Source organism: Nipponia nippon, unplaced genomic scaffold, assembly GCF_047370975.1.
Source record: "Nipponia nippon isolate SJK-2023a ecotype South Korea unplaced genomic scaffold, ASM4737097v1 scaffold_4, whole genome shotgun sequence".
Lineage (NCBI taxonomy): Eukaryota > Metazoa > Chordata > Aves > Pelecaniformes > Threskiornithidae > Nipponia > Nipponia nippon.
In genome coordinates this window covers 112493115-112513583 of record NW_028262358.1, presented here as the reverse complement: position 1 = coordinate 112513583, position 20469 = coordinate 112493115, and positions in this window count along the sequence as shown.

The window sequence follows — 20469 nt, the reverse complement described above, 5'->3', positions numbered from 1 at the left end:
ATCTCTGGTTCTGTCCTGGTCTCCTCTGAGGAGTGAACTTACATGTTTCCATTGCTATTTTTTCCTTTTGTGCCTTTTTCCATCCTTGGCATTTTGTCACTGTTGCATTTATGTTTAATTTAATACAGAGAAAACTCTTAAAATATGTAACAAAATAGATACCCAGTAGCTTATTTTTTAAACCTTATTTTTTAAATGTTCTTAGCATCTTGCCTTGAGATGAGCTTTGGAGCCTTGGGCCCCATTGCTAAAAGTGGAGCTGAAACCTCCCTTGATTTGAACGAGTGGAGAACATTTGCACAGAAAAATTTAGGAACACATGTTTTAATAAACAACCAGAGATAAAGAAAGTTATGATAAGGATGGGAACTTTCCTATGTATTGTAAACTTTCTCTAGATTGTAGAAATCTGTCCATTACAATTCTGTTAACGTTGAGTCTCAGATGCCCAGAAACTCACCTCTATTTCAGATTGCAATCTGGTCTGCCCAGAGGCATCTAGACAGAAAGGGTACCAGGAAGGATCTTCTTCACCTGAAATTCTCTGAAGTGGCATACTCCATGTGTACTTCTTCTGTGCCTATATCTTCATTACAGTCACAGTGTACCTAAGGCCTCAGAGACATAAGACATTAGTCCTTTGAGAAATCTGTGATCTGGACCACAACTGATATAGATGGTAGACTTGCTCACTTTTGCAAACAGCTTTGCATGCATGTTGTCCACATAGCAAAGCAAGGCCATAATGCCCAGATCTGGGATATTCTGGATAAACGTGTACCTTGCCAGCCCTATAGCAGCAGACACACTGCATAACTAAGTACAGTTTCTACATCTAACTAGTCTGAGAGAGTCCTGTGATTTTGATCCTTAAGCTTTGGACATCTTCTGTCATTTTTATCCAGCGATGGTGAAATATAAAATGTGAAAACTCACTCAGGACGATAATTGTGGCCACAGTTTTGCCTTTTGCCTCTTTTCTGCTCTTCTGGCTTCTGGTGTCTTCATGATTCTTGCATTCATAGAGTCACTTGTAAGTAAGATTGGCCAGGGGCTGTTCTCTGGCCCTGGGGTATGGTATAATGGTATAATTGTCCAGCTGAACTGTCTAAACTCCAAAACTGGGTGGCTGCATCCAAGCTGCCTATTAGGTATTATTCCTAACCCATTCTAATACCTAGCCTGTATGGAAGAATAGTAGCTGAGCTGTGTCAAAACTTCTCAAGAGGCCGTGCTACCAATTTAATATTGTGAATAATACTGTGCCAGTCCTTGGACCTGTGACCTGGCCCTGTGGAGCTAACTATTTAGACTAATTCAGCTCCTGAAGGAGAGGTGAAGCATGACCAGGTGTATTTTTTGTTAGATAACACTTGTAAAGACTCCAAACTTAATTTCTGCTTCCTGATCAAGGGACACAACCAAAAAGATACCGTAGTAGAAAAGATTTTGAGGAGGGATGGGAAAAAACTACCTTCCTTTTAAACATTTATCTTTGAAAGACTGTTATGTAGTGTCCTGGTTTTGGCTGGGGTAGAGTTAATTTTTTTTCCTAGCAGCTGGAATAATGTTGTGGTTTGGATTTAGTATGAGGATAATGTTGATACCACGCTGATGTTTTAGTTGTTGCTAAGTAGTGCTTACACTAGTCAAGGACTCTTCAGCTTCCCATGCTCTGCCAGGTGCACAAGAAGCTGGGAGGGAGCACAGCCAGGACAGCTGACCCAGACTGGCCAAAGGGCTATTCCATACCATATGACATCATGCTCAGTACATAAACTGGGGGAAGTTGGCCTGGGGGTAGCGATCGATGCTTGGGGATGGGATAGGCATCAGTCAGTGGGTAGTGAGCAATTGCATTGTGCATCACTTTTTTGTGTATTCTATTATTATTATTATTATTATTATTATTATTATTATTATTATTATTATTATTATTATTATTATTATTATCTCTTCCTCTGCTGTCCTATTAAACCGTTTTTATCTCAACTCAGAGGTTTTACTTTTTTTTTCCAATTCTCTCCTCCATCCCACTGGGGGCGGGGAGGGTGAGAGAGTGGCTGTGTGGTGCACAGTTGCTGACTCGGGTTAAACCACAACATATAGACAAATTCCCAAAGAGAGAAGCTTCATCACTTTTGAGCTGTCAGGGAGCAGCAGGGCAGGGTGCTGGGCAGGGGCAGGGTGTGGGGAGCCGGGGGTGCCCTCACCCCTAAGTGCAGCCGCCCAGTGGCCTGGTGAAGGGAGCAGAGCAGGGATGGGGAGCTGGGGCCAGCTGAGGCCCAGCCAGGAGGTCATGGCAGCCATGCAAGGGCATCCCAACACAGGCAAACCAGCAGCCTAGCCTAGGAATGGTCTGGAGCTTCAATGCAGCTCCAAAGTCAGGGGCTGAAGCCCCATCTGAGCCTCCTCAAAGCTCTTCATCATTAACTTTGCTTTTCTCCCAGACATCTGATCTGAGGTTCATCTTATCAGAGCTGATCTTGAACACAGGCAGCAAACCCTGAGGAAACAAGGGAAGAGCTTGTAGATCTTGCTAGTGCACTCAGGGCCCTGACAGTAGCATCATATTCATTCACTGGACTATGAAAGAAAAATAGCTAAGGTACTAGATTTTCATTTAGATGTCTGTCTCTCTACACTAAATGGAAACTGAATATATAGGCTTTTTTGGGGGGGAGGGATGTTAATCTTAAATTACCTACTATGATGTGCAAAGAAGCCTTCCCCAGGATTACAACAGTATGCTTTATGGACTTTTGAAGAATTGCATGTTGATGAGCATAAAGTTAGATCAATTAACAGTGAATCTTATTTCTTGATCCTTGTATTTCCAGGATTATCTTCTCAATGTTATTTTGAACATTCAAAAATGCTCTGACATGCCACCATTTTTGTATAGAGCTAGAAGAAACAAAGCAACAACAACATCACCTTCTAAGCAGACATGACCACACTCAAATAGGGAAAATTTGCTTATTCACAGCAGAATATTTACACTTATGCAGGCTGTTGTTTGAGTCAGGAACACAGTCTAAAAGTTCATACTATTTACATGAATTTCATTTTACCTTTTATCTCTGTTAGGAAATAAAATAAAATATAGCCTAGACTGGTGGCGAGCCTAACCAAGAGACTGTAGCCACAGACTCTGTTTTTCAGTGGCTATGTGTTTGAAAGTTTTGATAAAGTAAGCCTGATCTTAAATTTGCTAATTCAATCATATATTGGTCCAAGTAGGTTCAATATGATAAGAGAATTTTTATTCAGGGTTTGGTTGGTGTTTTTTTTTTTTTTTTTCCCCTGTAAAGATGTGGTTTCACATTATATTTAATCAATCATGAATAAGAGGGTTCCAATTGACAATGAACTTTAACACCAGCTACCTACTCCTTCAACTTTTTTTACAGCTGATCTTGTGATCATGTAGTTACAGGGTGAGTATAAATTTACAACACTGCTGTAACAAGATGTTGAATATGTGCCAGATGAAAAACATCTTTTTTAAAGGTGTTGGCACTCTCTAGCTGGTACTCTGAAACTGAAACAGTCACAAGGATTGGTCCCTTCTGAATATATGGTTTTGTCATGGCTTTAGTAAAGGTTGTTACATTGTTCCTTCTGTAAAAGCAGGATGATAATAGCAGCCCAGTAGGAAAATTCTCATAGTCTCCTCTAGCTCTAGCTACAAATAAATCTAAAATAAAAGTGACATCATCATGTTTGTACAGGAAAAAATATCTCCATAAACTAGTGCAGGAAAAAAAAAAAAAAAAAGAAAAAAAAGAAAGAAAAGTATTTGTAACTGTCTTCTATTGCAATTTTATTAGATGGACTGCTGTCACATGGCAAATCAAATTTTTGATGTCTTTCTTCAACTAGCATTTTACAACTTCAGGCAACACTTTCCTAATCAGTTTTGTAGATTGGAAACCTTTTTAGAAATATCTGACCGTAAGGAGTAAAGTAATGGTTCTTCAAAAAAATGACATTTTCAGTGTATGATTCTCCACTAATGATGTGTTAACTCTGTCCCTAAATGACCTAATGAGAAATACGTAATAAATATGTATCTAAGTGTACATTGGTTACTTCATTATTATTATCTTATTAAGCTGTTCTCCAAGCTCCTATAACAGAAAAGGCAAAATAGTTTCTCCAATATAAGACATGAAGTTTTCTTGCATTTCCCCTTTAAAACTAGAGAGATTGTCCATTATACATAACTTTTTTATTGAAAAGCTGTTGGCAACATAAAATTTGCCTGCATGTATTATAACAGGGTTATTTTCTTGGCCCTTTCCATTTTCATATGTGCTTTGGGATCCTTTATTAAGTCATTGTTCTGTAACTGCATTCTATTATAATTCTGCTCATTTTTAATAATATGTATGATATTTTTGCTGCCCTGAAGGACTCCTATGAAAATTAAATGTTTCAATAAAATAAGCACCCAATGCTTCTTTCTAGTAGGCTAGTTAATGTTTTATAAAATATTTTTATCTGTGACACTTTCAATACCTCAACTCCAAAATGACTTTCTAAATATTATAAGCAATAACAAGTACCTCTTGACTGAATAGCAAAGAAGAAATTCAATCTGTGTGACAGTTGCTGTTCATAAACTGTTTGAGCTTCACTCTCATGGTTTATGATGTTAGCTGCACCCTTTTGACTGAGTTACAGAACTAGATTCAGTAGGGGAATCATACCTTGCTATATATAAATACCTTTTGGAGTTAGCCTCTGTTTTACTTTTTCAAATACAGAGCTCGATCCTGGAGACCTAAGTCATTCAAAATTCATATCAATTTTACTGCCAGGCCAGCATCATCCTTCCTATATTACAGAAAAGGCTGTCGCCAGATACATGCACACAATTTCCTTTGAAGCCGATGAGATCTCTGTGTGCATTCAAAGAAAGAATACAGCCTTGGATGCTTAGAAATGACAAATGTATACAATTAGAATTCATTCAGATTACTAAGGTGTATAAGTATTGAATAAAATCGAGACTGCACTGTGATGCTTTTAAAAATAAGTTTCTGCTCAACAAAAATTAACCTGAGTAATCCAAATTTGTAAATTCAATACTATTTCCAGTAAAAATTTCTAAACAACATTTTCCCAGCCTCTAAACTCAACCTTGGATCTCAAATACAAGTAGTGTCTATTCATGTATATCATTCTTCTAGCTAAAAGTCTGGCTAACCTAATTAGACTCACAGGTTAACCCTGTTATCTTCATTATTTTGTTGTTGTTGTTGTTGTGATCATGTCCATACAAACCTATTGTTTACAAAAGTTTTTTTAGAGATCTAGTGTACTAAACTTTAACCAACTACTTTATGTATAATGCATAAATGAGTGTAGACTACAGCTCATTTTACTTAGTGGTGCTGTTCCTTCAATAATGATGGAAGTAAAAAGCCATGAAAAATTTATGTTTATCCCTAAGTTTAGAAGATGCAGCATGACTTGAATATACTCAGGGTAAGTTGCACAAGGTATGACAGTACTTTACCTTAACTTCTTCCTCCTCCTAAACAAAAGCAGAAATTAATGTGATTTTGGTAGAGGAAAAATTTTACTGAAAAGAAAAGAAAAAAAAAATCTAATTTGAGACAAGACTGGTTTTGTACCTGTTTGTTTTATTCTCAGCTGTGCTAGAAAGCCTACTAGTGACCCTGGTCATGTCACTGAGAGCTAGGCTGGTGCCATCAATTATTATTTAAAGTGAAAGAACTAGAAGCACTTTTCTGTTTTAAAACACAGACATGTTACTTATCTTAGGTGTGAAAAATCTGTGTTCAGTTCCCTATGTAGCCACATTGGTTTAAATCTTTTTCATTCAGTTTAAGTATGTCTACTAGTTAGACACACTACAGGCTATCTGGCTGTTCCTCCAGTCATCATGTTTTAACCTTGCCCTTGTTAAGAAAATAATTCAAGGAAACACGAACAAAACTTTTAACTAAGTGATTAGAGTGATCACCTGAAGACAAAGAAACCTGGGTTCCTATTTCTGTTCCCATAGTTCAAAGACTAATGTAAAAATGGAAATAGCCTCGAGATGCGAACGTTCCTGCAAAAATAGGTGCTTCGTTCTTTCCTACAAAGCAGAAAAAATAACTGGATCCTACTTTCCTGATAACTGGTTTCTGATTTGACTGCTGATTACAAAATGGGTGGTCAAGTACATCACCATTTCTGTCTGCAGTGTCTTAAAACCCCATGATTTTGTGTTGTGCTCAGGCCTGCAGTGGATAGTTGGTGTTGCAGAGCACAGGGAGGACCCCTGGGGATTTAGCACGAGTTCACAGCAGGCCACTGTTGATAGGTGCTGTGTTGCTAACACTCAGGAATCTTCAGGCATGCCTATAATGAGAAACACTAACCTCTTGTAAACTCAAATCTACAGTCTCTCTTGGGCTTAAGTGCCTCCAAGTTTAGGCAGCAGCTGTTGCTTTGCTTTTCAGATTACAGTTTTCTACCTAAACATCTCCATTTTCTCCAAATACTGCTTTAGATGTTTAAATTTGTTATTGGCTCTATCCCTTAATCTCTGTACTGCTTATCTTCCCCTATGTAAATGGGAATATTCATACTTCTTTCACCTCCCTTTACCTTCTGTGTTGCCTGATAGCGGTTATATAGGACAAGGGCTGTCTATTTGTTCACATTAATTCTCACAAATCTGTTTCTTTTGGGGACTGTTCAGACCTTTACTGGGATACAAGTTTATACTAGAAGAGTTACGTACGAGGTGCTAAATAATATAGTGAACATAGCTGTTTCTTGCTAGGAAAAAAATAAAAATCTGTGGCAATGTGAGACGGTAATTTAGGACATGAAAGACAATAATGCTACAATGTCAGTGCTGGTCCAGGGAGACAATGTAATGCAGTTAATGAAACATGATGTTAATACATCTCTGCAGGGGACATGTTAAGTGAAATGCAATAAACATGGGATATGGAGGTACTGTCAAACAGAAATGAATTTAAATAATATAACTGCATGCTCATTTCATTTCACTTACCTGTTCCCTAGACCATCACTGATGTTTCACATACAGTGCTGTAAGAATTATATTATTTTGGATGTCATCAAGTTTGTGGGCTAATAATCCACAATATGGATTAAATTCTGGGTCTGAAAGCATGGCCCATGCAGCCCCTGTGTTGTGTTTGCCGAGTATGAGAGAATTGCTAATGATAAAAGGCCTTTGAAGGCTCTGATCCCTGGGATAAGCTTGTAGAGATTGTTCTGTGACCATTTCATAGGGTGATATTCACCTGAGGCTGAGATGGTGACTCCATGTCCAGAACACGATGAAATTCACGATTATAGAGCCCTGATATGGACAGTGATTCTTTTAGCTCAGTTAAAAAAAGCTTCTTATGAGTCATGCTGCATTCAAAACTTTACCAGACATGGAAAAAACAAACAAACAAACAAAAATTTAACCTATGAAAAAAGTAACTTTTTATTAAATCAAATATTTTAGACCTGAAGAGTGGGATTTTTTAAACATGCATTTTTTTACTTGAAAAAAAGAGATAGATAATTAAATATGAAGCATAAGTAGGTGGAGAGGGAAATTTTCTTTTGAAAGATGAGAGTCTTTTTCTCCCTTAATTAGAAAGACTAATGCTAATGTCAAACCAAAATATTCAGAATCTTCAAAAGTGCTGAATATTTTTGGGCTGAAATGTTCTGCTGAATTTACCTTGGACTTGAAAAATATTTTTGATGACTGAGTAATATATTTCTTGGTACATAGAGTATTTGCCAAAAGAAAAAAAAATGTAGCTGTTCTAAGAAACCATCCTGACAGCAGCATGTGAGCCGGGCTTATGACTATAGTCATATGTGATATTGACACATAAAATGCTTTTCCAAGACAAGAAACAGATAATTCCTTGCAACCCCAGAGACACCTGTACAGCAGAACTGGGATTTGATAACCTTCCCTCACCAAATATGATTAAGCCTTGTTATGTGGCTAGTTGAGGATTACAGAAATAAATGAAGCTAATAAAGAGGAAAGAGTCTGCAAAGAATGAACTGTAGTAAATTAATCTGAAAACGGCGTAAGTCACATATGTTCATTTCAGCTTTAACTGGGCTCATGATTCTTAGTGAATCATTTATTTGACATGTTTCTTTTCCTTTTTTTTTTTTTCTTCTGTTCGCAAATAGCTTATGAAAAAAATAACCATTTCATCAAATATATTAATTGGGTAAAATTATTTTGTTGAATAATTTCCATGAACAGAAATTGATTCTTGTTTTCATATTAAATGGTTTTATTATTACTTTTGCTCATGAGCACAAGCTTGTAAAAATTACTTATGGCATGAAAATGTTTGGAGCACACAATTCAAACTCCTCTATGTAAATGAAATAGTGGGAATTTCCATGATTCCAGGATAAAGTCCTATCAGTACAAGACAGCTGGAAGAAAGATAAACCTGAACAAATCCAAAGGAGAAACAAAACACTATATTTTTTAAAAGAAAATTATTAACTAATTATTATTAACTAATAATTAAAAATATTTTAAAAGAAAATTATTAAGAAAAAATACAGAGAGTAATGCAATGCTTGTAATGTCTAATGTTCAAAACTGAGTGTATTTTATGGAACAGTCATCGAATCATAGAATGGTTTGGGTTGGAAAGGACCTTGAAGATCATCTAGTTCCAACCCCACTGCCATGGGTAGAGACACCTTCCACTAGACCAGGTTGCTCAAAGCCCCATCCAACCTGGCCTTGAACACTTCCATGGATGGGGCATCCACAGCTTCTCTGGGCAACTTGTTCCAGTGCCTCACCACCCTCACAGTGAAGATTTTCTTTCTTATAGCTAATCTAAATCTACCCTCTTTCAGTTTAAAGCCATTACCCTTTGCCGTAACACTACATGCCTGTGTAAAAAGTCCCTCTCCAGCTTTCTTGTAGGCCCCTATCAGGTACTGGAAGGCTGCTATAAGGTCTCCCCAGAACCTTCTCTTCTCCAGGCTGAACAACCCCAACTCTCTCAGCCTGTCCTCATAGGAGAGGTGTTCCATGCCTCTGATCATCTTTGTGGCCCTCCTCTGGACTCACTCCAACAGGTCCATGGCCTTCTTATGTTGGGGGCCCCAGAGCTGAACACAGGACTCCAGGGGGGGTCTCCTGAGAGTGGAGCAGAGGGGGAGAATCACCTCCCTCATCAAATAAAGGCATTGGTTTCCATATACTCAAAGGAAAAATAAAAAGAAACACTTTCCTAGAGTCATTATCTAACCTGCCTCCATCCTCAGCAATCTCTCTGTGAGTACTGGTAGCTCACATAAATTGTTTTGAAGGTCTCTACAGTTCAAGAGTCCATAATCTCCCAGAAGATCTATTTCAGCACTTCACTGTTCTTACCATTGTATTACTATTTTCTAATATTCTAATCCTAAATTTAGACTTTGTTGCAATTTAAACCCATATTTCTTGTTCTATCTTTTAGGACATGGAGAATAATTTATTCCTTCTCTCCTACTTGCAGAGGTTTATATACTTGAAGAAATTTCCATTTTAGTCTTCTCTTTTTTTTTCGGTTAAAGAATCATAATTCATCCAGTTATGTTTTCTAGAATCCCAGTTGTTCTTATTATTCTACTGAGCTCTCTTTAATTTTACATGTTTCACAAACTGTGGTGCCCAAAATTGGAAAACAAAACCCAGCTGAGGCTTTAACAGAGCAGAGTAGAACAGAAGAATTGTTTACAGACTGTCTGTCTATTTATACCTTTTGGTATGGTCTATGCGTTTTTGCAACAGAGTGGCATTGTTAATTCACATTTAGATTGCCATCCAACTATCCCTTTTTCTGTGAAACCATTACATTTTTAGGTTATTTCCCACATCCCTGTTTCTGACCTTAAAATTTTGGAATCTTTAAGTTCTGTAAATTGCTACAACTTACTTATTGCCCTGGTGATTATATTCACAAATTCTTTCGTCTTAGCAGAACTCTGTATCAATAAATCTCTTGTTGACAGAGTAGTCCATCTGTATAAACTGAAAGACCCTGAAGAGAAGTCAGACTCCACAGAGAGAGTTTGAATACGATTTAAGTAGTAGATGGTCCTCTACAGAAGAAAAATTTACTTGCCATAGCTGATGTCCAGTAGTTAGAATTCATTGAATCTTTCTCCAGGTAAAATTAATTTGTGGAAATGGAGTGAAAAAGGAGTTATGAACATAATTAGTGTAAAAGCTTTTAAGAATGGAATATGTATTCATGGCAATTATTAGTAATGGTTGCCCAGCTGTATTCTTATTCCTTATAGGCAATTCAGATTTTCTGAAGTACACTATTTGGAAGGACTAAGGTTTAGCAGCAAGGGTTTTTTTTCTGTCCTAGGCTCACAGAAGTTGTAGTTGGAAGGAATATCTGATATTCCATCTAATGTACCTCCTGCTCAAAGTGAGGCTAATATCAACCCTGGATCTACATCAGCTGTGGCTTTTTCTAACTGTGTTTTAAAAAGGATAGAGATTCCACCACTTTGCAGACTGCTCCAGTGCTGTGCTATCTCTATAGTAAGAAAGTTTTTCGTAGTGTCCAGTTTGAATTTCTCAAGCTGCAACTTGTCTCAGCTGCTTTCTGTTAAATTGTTGGCAACTACAAAGAAGAGTTTGGCCATGCCATCTTTGTAATTGCCCTTCTTCTGGTAGTAGGCTGCTTTTGGATTGTCCCTTAACCTCCTCTTTGCCAGACTAAGCATTTACAGGTGCCTCCATTTCCTGTAGGCCATGTGCCTTAGGCTCCTGAACAGCTTGTTTGCTTTCTGATGGACCCTTTCCAGTTTCCCGACACTCATTTTGAGCTGTGGAGCCCAAAACTGGACATGATACTCCAGTTACAGCCTTGCCAATGCTGTTTAGAGTAACATGCTAAGTGCTGGCCTCACTTCTACTAGTGTAGGCCAATATGCACTTTATCTTATTCATGCTGGCAGTGCACTTCTGCTCATATTCAGCTTGATACCCACTGTAACCCCCAGGTCCTTTTAGGGAGGTGCCACTCAGCCATTACTGCTGCATGAGGTTATTCCACCCCACATGAAGAACTTTTAGCACTTCTCCCTCTTGAGCTTCACAAAGCTTCTGTTGGCTCAGTCTTCAGTTTTCTCAAGGCCCCTAGAGCTGAATCTCTATCATCTAGTGTGTCAAACACTTCTTCAGAAAATTTCCTGAGGGAGCATTCTGCCTCATCATCCAGGAGAAGATATTGAACTGCACGGTCACTGCTTTCAAATCCTACAGTACTTGTTTCATTACCAGCCTTTAGACCTCAAGCCACTGACTACTGCCTTGGAGCCCATCGGTGCAGTCAGTTTTCAGTCCAGTTAAAATACTATTTATCCCACCACACTTTCTCAGCCTCCAAACAAGAATGTGGCAGAAGGCATTGCCAAAAGCCTTAGTGGAGTGAAAGTTACAGGAACTGTTACCCCTTATCTTCCCAGTCAGTCATTTTGTCATAGAAGGCAATCAGGTTGGTCAGGTATGATTTGCCTTTGTAAATCTGCGCTGACTGTTGTTGATTGCTTTCTTGTCCTTTACATGCTCATAAATGGATGCTAGGAGGATATACATCCTCCATCCCACAAGGGACTGCAATTAATGTGTTCACCTCATAGTTCCCTGGGTTGTCCTTCTTACCTTTCTTAAATACGGGCCTGATCTGTCATTGCCATGATTTTTAATAGGTAGTAAACAGCTTTATAATTACATCAGCCAACTCTTCTACAGCCTTGGGTATCTTTTCAGGCTCTATAGATTGAATAATCCAGTTTTTCTAAGTAATTCCTTGCCTGTTGCTACCCAATCATTCTTCTTTCCAAACCATGTTGGTATGAGCAGAGGGCTGGGAACAGACTTTTCTGGTAAGGGTGAAGCAAAACCAAAGTAAGTATTTCAGTTTTTCTTGTCATTCATTGCCAGGTTATCATCCCAATCCATCAGCATTCATTCATTTGGTCGCTGACTTAATTTTTCTCCATTACTCTATCACCAAAATAGATACCTAGGTCATCAAGCATGTTGAATGCTGCACTACTACTTACCTTAGTAATAATGTGGCATCTCCTTACCAGTAGTGGTTTCACTGTCCCCTAAAAATGACCCTGCTATTGTGGTGTTCTGTGTGAGAGACCTAATATCGGTAAACCTCATGATACTCAGCATTCCAGAAATAAAGAAGGGGGTTGGTATTTCAGATTAGGTGACTAAGTTTAGCGGATACTTTTGACACTGGTCTCTCTCTGAGCCTCTTTTTGCCACTAGGATATTCATTAACCACACAGGAGGTTCTGGTTCCTTGCCTTCTAGTTTGAGGTCTGATTAACATCATCCTGGTCCAGCCTTTCCCCCTTAGCCATGGGTAAGCTATAGCAAATGTTGCACAGACCTGTGATGTGCAGGAACCACGAGGGATAAAGTGTGCTCATTCATTCAGCTGGGATAACACATACACGGTCGAGCGATGTGCAGCATCCTCAGTCACTCTGAGGCCTAGAACGCGTGCAATTCTGTGCCCAGCACTGAGAACTGTGTTAGGTCAAAACAAGTTCTAGCAAGCTTTTTTCCAGAGTATGCAGACATGAGTTTATAATTTTCTTTTCAAGTGTTTACAACTCGTCAAATTTCTATATGTTTTTTAAAAGGTGGTAAAAAGCACCCTGACTGCAATTGTGATGCATGCTTCAAAGCATGGTTCAGCTTTATAAAATGAGGTGGCTAAGACTTTTTTATGTTAATTTTCCCCTAATTCAATTCTCCCAAATGGCTGAGTTGTTTGATTGAATGTTGCCCACCAAAGAAACAGCCTCAGGCAGGCATCTGTCATAGAAAATTTCAGCCCAAATCATGAATATTTTGCAAAATTATAAGCTATGAAAACAGGGATTTGTAATATGAAGTGTCAGGGAGCCTCAGTAGTACATTATGCTACTACCTTCCTCCTTCCTGCACCAGTAAGTTACTGGTATATGATTGGGTATTTAATAAACTTCTTGAACTATATATTTCTTTTTTTTTATAAGTGGGTGCAAGAATTTGGTTCAAAAGTGCTTTGGATTTGTGTAGTTCTTTGTTACAACACCTAGGCACAAAAGATCGGTAATAGAAGTGAAATGGCAGTCTGAATTCAGAATGCCCATGCTTTTGTGTTTTGATGTCTCAGCTTTCATGCTATTTTTATGTTCTTTCATCTTTAATTTTACCAAGAGATTCATATTAGATGCATTATTAATCCCTGTAACACTGCCTTCACTTTTTCTGCACAGTATGACAGATTTCTGGCTTCAATAGAAATAATAATGTGTGAGATTATTTTCTACATTTAATATGTGAATAAACAAATAAACAATGTGGATTTTCTAAAATCTCCATGCATTGTAAATTTCTTCTAAAGATTTCACTGTTGCATTAGGACTGAGAGGCATGAGCAATCACCAAAAGCTTTTAAGCAATGATTTTGGTTGTGTACTTTATAACCTGAGAGTTCTCAGCATGCAGCACATTATAACACATACTGCACTGGAAAATAAACAGAAAAGTGAAGTATAGTGACTGGACTTTCCGTAGGGGTTTGACATAGATTAAATGAAACACAATTCCAACATGTTGATGAACTGCAGAAGAGGCAATTAAATTTCTCACTGATGATGGTTAATGGGACCAATTAGAGAACGTGTTTTGAAATGTGACTGGTACAGTTATGATGCCTGTGACTAAGAGGGAGAGGCAGGAGGAAGGGGAATAAGGGATTGTGAATGGCTAGTGGAAAGACTGCTAGTTTGGGAGCTGGGGTTTTTTTGGTTGTTGGGTAAAGGGGAAGCTGATTACAAATACTGTTCCACTTTGAATTAAAATGTGTATCATATTCTTTTGATGGTTTTATTTATTCTGTAGACAGTATCACAGCTGCACAAACTGGTCAAATTATAAGGAGCAGCATGTAGTAGTGAATGTCTGGACACGATATTTCTACATAACTACAAAAAAAAGGGAACTCATAGGACTTCTACAGTATTGATCACAGTTAGCAAAATCATCCAATAGACATCAGGCTTCCAGTCAAGCCAGGGAGCAACAACAAAAATCCACTTAAACAGAAAATTAATACTGAAAGAGTATTTTGGGCCCCAGCCATCAGCTGGCAAAATGTAGTGTGTTTCTATGTAAGGTAATGTAGCACCTTTATAGCTGACCTCTTTTCTTCTATTAGAAACAATGATCGTTGCAAGGATTAATATTTCCTAAAATCTGTAAGCAATTTGAAATCTAAGTCTCACTGGCCACAGTGCTGAAACACTTCTCCCACTGGCCTTTCACAGAGACAGAGATGTGATGCTACTGTAGGTGTAAAGGCAATATAGCTGCTCCTCTGCGAATCAGCCCTGAAGCTGGAGGTACTGGGAAGCAAGGTGGAGCCCCTGTGAACAACCCCTTTCCACACAACCCAGTTAGGATCTGGAAGCAGGATTGCCATGTCCTCAAAGCACTCTGCCCACACCAACAATAACTGTCCCTCTAAGGTTCTGGGTCCATTTTTCTGGTTACCAACATTCAGTTCAGATATCTCTCCTATTTGTGTTCATAGCCAGAAATGAGAAAGGCCTATGTTAGCCACGTAGTCTCTCTCTTTTCAGCGTGGCTCATGTCCTCAGGTCTGTGAAGTCAGCTGTAGTGGGTCCATGTGCCCAGATTGCCCTCCAGAGAAGACCAGTCACTGGTGCTTCAGAGCACAGCACGGAACTCTGAAGTCTGTTCAATGTTCCAAAAATACCATGAAAACTAACTTAAATTATACTCTTAGTGAACATGTGTGTTCATCTAAAGTCACAAGAATTGCTGGGTTTCCTTTAGTAATGCTAAAGCATACAGAAATGAAAGTGTGGAATATATTTAATTTGCTGTATAAATGTAATATATCACCACAGATATTTGACTGTTTTTTTTTTTTTTTTTCCAGAAAAAGTGCCAGGATGATTTGAAACACTTATGAAGTGGTAATTCTTCCACAGTTTGATTAGAAACTGGCTAATAGTAGTTTAGACTGAGAAGCGAGAATAAATGATAATTATTTTTAAATAACATAGTTTAAGCAACGCAGTTTCAAACAACTCAGAGGTAAGCATTGAAGGTGTGAACTAGATTCTTATTTCAGTCACCAATTATTATAATTCCAGTTTAAATTCAATGAAATCAGAAGAATTATTCCAATTTATAATAAGGCAGTTGTACTGGGTCTAGCTACAATAGAGTTAATTTTCTTCATAGCAGCTCATGTGGTGCTATGTTTTAGATTTGTGGCCAAAACAGTGCTGATAACACACTAATCTTCTAGTTTTTGGTGCACAGTGTTTGCACAGCATCAAGGCCTTCTCTGGTTCTCACTCTGTCCCACCCCAGAGAATAGACTGGGGGATGCACAAGGGGTTGGGAGTGGACACAACTGGACAGATGACCCCAACTAATCAAAAACATATTCTTTACCATTTAACATCATGCTCAGCATTAAAAGGGAAAAGAGAGGGGTTTAGGGATGTTAGCCACCTTTTGCTTGGGAACTGGCTGGGCATTGGTCTACTCATGGGAGGTGGTGAGTGATTGCTTTTGCAACACTTAGGGGTTTTTTGTTTTCTTATCTCTTCTTCCACTTATCCTTCACTTATTAAACTTTTTTTTTTTTTATCTTGACCCCGAAGTTTTCTTGCTTTTGTTCTTCCTTTCCTCATTCCCCATCCCACTGTGAACTTGGGAAGTGCACAAGCGGCTGTGTGGTGCTTAGCTGCCCACACGGGTGAAACCACAACAGGCAGTACAGACTGTGGCAGACCTGCCTTGTTATGAACTTGTTTCATGGAACAGTACTAAACGAGTATAAAATGTCCATGTTCTGCTTTGGAAAGATATAACTCAGATTACAAGGCAATGGAGATCAGTGCTGTTGGTTTCAGTGAAGCTACTTCTGACTCAAGCCATTCTACCTGAGATGAGATTATTGTCTATTAAGGTTTCATTTAGACTTACTCTCATTGTAATCCTCAGTGAAAAATATTTCACAACAGAATACAAATGTAATTGGGTATAATTCATGATTCATGGAACAACACCTGCTGTTCCAAGTTGGGACTGAAAAATACTAGGAGACGTGTTAACAAAAATCCTGAAATGGTGTAAATGACCGTAGCTCCATTGTTTTAAATGTGTGCACATGCATTCAGCCTTGTTTATGTGTATAGACTGGAATTCAGCAGAGTTATTATAAGAGTTTTAATAAGAAATATAAGTATGAGGCAGCTGGAGCTGATGCATTCTGCTGTTCTTGGTTTTGTTTTCTGTTTTGTTTTTTCTCATACAATAAATAAGCACTGTTAAAAATATCCTCTTCTTAAAATGTTAATAGAATTTAATCCATAAATACTTCTCTAAATACCTCTGTTTTACTAATCATAACGGAATATATTCACTGCAAGAGTCATAAAATAGATGAGGCAGTGAAAATGTTTGGGGAATGTTAGAACTAATAATGATAATGATGCTACTAGAACAGTTGGAGCACAGCACACAAAGACACAGCAAGATGTTATAGTAAGCTCCATGCACTCTGTGCAGAATCAGTGGTAATCCAGGATTGTATAACTGGTATTACAGGCTGCACTGGAGTAGGTATCTACCTCTGGGTTTGGTTTGTATAAGTAGAGCCAAAAATAACATAAATGTTCGTTTGATGTTTAGAGTACTTCCTCTCTCTCAGCATTCATTCTCTTTTCTGTCACTTTACAGTGCTTAGACTGAAGCTTTTTATTTTATCATTATCTTCTTCTTTGGTCTTTAGCTTCAGTTTGTGAAAGAAAGAACGTTCATTTTTTCTGTTCCATTTGGAAGTGCAATACTCAATAGACCAGCAGTGTTATGCCACATCGGGTCTGAGTATAACACCCAGAGCTGCAGAGCTCTGCTGCTGACTTACCTGGCTGTTAGGTGTTAGGTGCTTTTACAGAAAGGCACACTTAATATGCTGACCTCTTTTGGCAGGCAACCCAGAAATATAAACAAATGTAAGTTTCTGAGTTCATGAGAACTGAAGAATACAGAAAAATCTAAATGGAATAAACTCTTGGCATGAAAGAAACAAAACTGTCATTCAAGAGTATATGTATATTTTTTAATTCATAGTGGGTCATTTTGGATGACTGATTGTGTGCATGCATGAGTGTGTGTGTTCATGTGCATGTGTGTTAGGCACCAGATAGAATTGCCACCAATTTAGGACACATTTTAGCTTGGAATACCTCCAGAAGAAGAAATTACAAGCTGAGCTTTGCTGGAATTTGTTGATAATAACAACTTTAATAAAATTAGCAGCAAGATCAGTTATGCTGCAATATGGAAGATGGTTGAAGAATCTAGAGTAAATCATAAATAGAATAACTTCATTAAAAACACAGAACTATGAAGGAGCTGTTTGCTGTGAATTAGGTGTGTCCCTAGCCCAGGGTGGATGTCTTCCAAAATCATCATGCCTAATTTGCCCTAAGTATCCATATTTACTTTAAGCTCAAAGATGTCTGTGCATCGGCTGTGAAGGCTTTGTTTCTCTATGTCGAAATTAATCCTAGATTTGATAATGTATAATTAACTAATGGTGACCTATACTTCAGAAGATTATCAGTGCTGATATTGTCAAAAATAACTGATAACCTGACGAATAATACAGTAAAAAGTTAATTAGTGCATAGCACTATATGCCTCAGGGAGAAAATACTGTGTTTCAAAGACCCCGTTTACCTCACCCTGATTGATGATTCCTTTTGAGCTTAGTAACAGTTCAAAACTGCGATCAAAAATTGTATCCTTGCTAATGTCTTGAAGTTATTGAGTTATTGTGTAGAGTACTGTAACTACTCTAAAGTAATGTTTGGCTACGGGTTTGCTCCTTTTTGGGGAGGTTTTTTTTGGTCTCACTGGTATTTTTCATCTATGCCACATGACAAAATGCTTTGGAGAAATAAACTAATCAATTACAGTGTTTAATATAACAGTGATTCAAAGAAACTGAGAGATTCTGGCAAGGGAGACAATGTACATGTTCAGAAGAGAACTGGAAATAAATGAAAAGTCAGCGAAGATGAGGGATGCAGGGAAATGCAAATATAAGTAACAAGCAAAATAAAGCGAAACATGAAAACACACACAGACAAGCAAAACCTGACTACAGAATACCCTATTTTCCAGACTGCAGTGGTAGTATTTTGTATTTTCTTGTCTTCCACTATCAGAAGTGACAATATTTAATGCAAGTTTCTGTTCTAATTATTTAAAATATGTAAAACTACCAAGTTTTATTTTGAGTTGAATAGATGTATCTGTTCTTTTGCTGCCTAGGGCCCTCTTCTGCTCCTATTGCAATCACGGATAACATTCTCAAATACCAAATCTTGATATGGGATTGGGACTTAGAAAAAGAGTACTAAATAAAGGTAATATTAATTTTATTCAAGAGTTAATATTTTTAGCACTTATTCATCTATAATGAGAAAGAGGAGAAAGGCTTCAGTGTAACATGAGAAACAAAAGGAACCAAAACAAAACCAATTTATCTTGTGTTTCTTATGACACTTTTTCCTGCTTAAAAACACTCCAAAGATGGAACTTAGATTGGCTTTGACCATGAATGAGTCTAAAAGCACATTAGTTTTTGTGGGATAGAAAATACTTAACCTCTCAGGCTGTGTCGTTAAACAGGCTAGAGCCTGTGCTGGGCACAGAAGGCAAGTAGCATAGCACAGGTGTGTATGCATATGTGTGTATATATACTTATGTATGTATATGTGTATAAACATATACCTATGTGTATATGTTTATGTAGTTATGAGCGTACATATATATATATCTGTGATGATGCTCTCTCCCTGTCCAAGCAGGATAGCTCTTGCCTGCTGGGAAAAGTCCCTTGCCTGTGATACTGTCCCTCCTAAATGTGTCCAGGGTTGCCTAGGGGCACGCTAAGTGGCAGGGGCCAAAGCTGTACTAGTGAGAGTGCTGACAATTAATATGGGTTATTAAAATCCAGTACCCATCTCTGTCTCCCCTCTGTTTTATCCAGCCATATAAGTGTAGTCCTTGAGGTCACCTTTTTGCTGCGCACAGTGAGTCAGAGAGACTTTCCCAGTTGCTAGCCAGCACGCTGGAAGACTACACTGCAGAGAAAACGCAGTAACTGCCATAGAAAAGGGGACTAAGCAGCATAGGAAAATCTGAGACCCAGTGTTCAAGACATCCCTCAGTCGGCTTTCTGGCTGGTGGCTTATCAGAGGGCAGTGAAGCATATCTTAGAGTAATTTACAGGGACGCCTTGAAGATGTTCTGGAAGGCCAGGATCCAGCACGCTCTCACATATGCCAGCTAGACTTTCATCAAGTGAAAGATAATGGCAGCTATGGGTACAGCTCTCCTTTGCAGCACCAGTACCACAGCTTGCACAGGTTGTGGAGGCTATGTATGCCCTTATGATGGTGTGATGAGGAGGACAAAGGGAGGAAGAAGGGAGAGGTGGTAATCAGGCACTTTGGGAGGCACAGCTGTAATTCCAGCAGGAAAAAATATTCAGCTTTGCTGTACACAATGCTATCGTACATTCTGCTTATATCTGTGACTAGATTTTTTTTTTTGGCTCAGTAGTTGAAATGAAAAATTGGTCAGAGAAATAATTTAGTGTTGACCTGTTGTTCAAGGGTTATTAAGATGGTTTTTGCTATTCATTAATTGTGCCAGACTCCACAAGATTTTAAAATGAAAAAATAAAGCATTCAGCGTAACAAGCTTTTTAGCAGGACTCTTTAATGAAAGAATAACTTTTCATTCTGAAGTTTTGAAGTTCTCAGGTGAAATTATTTGCTGTAATTAACTAAATTGATAAATGCTTTCCTTTCTCTTAAAATTACAATTTCTCACAAATTTTGTAAGAACAAAGATCATGCTTTTGGACTTAAGGAAGATTATGTCATGCCAGCGAAGCCTAACAGAGTTACATGGCCTGTAGGTACTCAAAGCAGTAGATATAATGTAAAAGCTATTGCCAAAGTTAATTTGATTCTCATACATTAAAAATAGACGGTTGTACAGATTTGTCCTGGTTTCAGCTGGGATAGAGTTAATTTTCTTCCTAGTAGCTGGTATAGTGCTGTGTTTTGGATTTAGCATGAGAATAATGTTGATAACACACTGATGTTTTAGTTGTTGCTAAGCAGTCAAGGACTTTTCAGCTTCTCATACTGCCTGACAACGAGAAGACTGGAAGTGCACAAGAAACTGGGAGGGGACACAGCCAGGACAGCTGACCCAAACTGACGAAAGGGATTTTCCATACCATATGATGTTATGCTCAGCGTATAAACTGGGGGGAG